Genomic DNA, 1418 nt, shown 5'->3' with positions numbered 1-1418 from the left:
TTCTCGATTTAGTTCAGCACGTTTTGCAGCTAAGCGTGCCGCTGCTTCCGCTCTTTTTACTGACATATGACTTCCCTGCTGACTTTCTTTTTCAGCTCTCGACACAGTTGATCCATAAATTGACTTGGCGTCATCTCTTTGCAGTAACTGGAGGACTGTTTCTTTTACAGCCTCCGCATCAAACTCTTTGGTGTCAACTTCTGCGCAACGTCTTTTCAACAGTACAGTTACTTCACTAGTTACTGAAGTGCAGCTATCCATTTTCCTTCTTATATCTTGAGATGGGACGTTCATTGCACGAATACTCTCATAGGTTTGTTTTAACTCTGCTTCAAGTTTTTCTGCAGTCACTATCATATCACCTAACTCGGTTTTAGAGCATTGTTCTTTCAGTTTAGATCTGATAAACTGAGCTTCAGCTTTAAAGTTTAAGTATGTGAACATAAACTTCCTTTCTCTTTTTGCTAACTCATCACGTCTTAACTCAAGCATTTTTTCTGTTGGACGTCTTTCTCTTTCTGAACGCGTAACTTCTTGCTCAACTTGTGATGATGACCCTTGAAGTTTTGTCTTATTAGCTTGCAAATCTGCATTGTCCAAACTTTGCAATGTCGCCGCCTTGTGGCTATCGGTTGTCACTGCAAAATGTCTTCTTGCGCTGCTCTTCTACACATAAAGGAATTCAGTCAGGCGAAAAGCAAGATGGAGTTTCAATACGACGAAATCGCATTGCTCCCTTGAATGACGACATCTTCACCTCCACTGACGGCTGCTATTTTCCACCAGGTCAACTGGATCACCACGAGGGCTGGCAACTCTTAATTTTTTACGATGAAATCTTGCACTTTAGAGGATGTGAATGCACATTTTTCACTATAACGGCTCCTGAAGTTTTTCTCTGTGATTAGAAAATAAACACGCTTCAACTGATGCCTTCAGATTCAGATTTTCAGTTTTAATGTCTGTCCCCTTGTCATCACAAACATCTGAGAACCGTGAAAAACTAAAGAATAAAAATAAAATTGCAATTACATTTGTGATGAAGTCATTTTACATTACATTGTAGATTAATCATATGGCTTAAACATACTAATACACAAAATACCTTAAATTATACACAAAATTAACCAAAACACAAACAAACATACCGTGTGCTTTCCAATCAGGATTCAGGAGACATTAGAGATCTTCTTAACAAACAATCTTATTAAATCTTTTACTTCTTACGATCTTACACTTCTCCGTTCGTGATCACCTCGTGCTTTCCCAATGCTCAATGCAGCTTATCAAACCACGTGACCTACATACGTACAATGCTACATATTTTCACCATTAGGTGTCACTATTGGCAATTGTTAAACATATACAATACTCAAATAAACATTCAATTATTAAACAACATTTGTAACAAACAAACA

The 1418-nt window shown here is 37.8% G+C and overlaps 1 long non-coding RNA gene across 1 annotated transcript; it reads right to left on the bottom strand.

Moving 5' to 3' along the window:
- Positions 1 to 936: 936 nt before the first annotated feature.
- Positions 937 to 1211, bottom strand: LOC113094978 (uncharacterized). The gene is made up of 2 exons (XR_003288249.1): positions 1149 to 1211; positions 937 to 1003 (listed from the first exon to the last, which is right to left on the bottom strand). It is a non-coding gene; the product is annotated as an uncharacterized LOC113094978 (long non-coding RNA).
- Between the last annotated feature and the right edge of the window lie 207 nt (positions 1212 to 1418).

This window comes from Carassius auratus, unplaced genomic scaffold (genome assembly GCF_003368295.1).
Source record: "Carassius auratus strain Wakin unplaced genomic scaffold, ASM336829v1 scaf_tig00215563, whole genome shotgun sequence".
NCBI lineage: Eukaryota > Metazoa > Chordata > Actinopteri > Cypriniformes > Cyprinidae > Carassius > Carassius auratus.
This window is presented reverse-complemented; position numbering and strand designations above follow the sequence as displayed.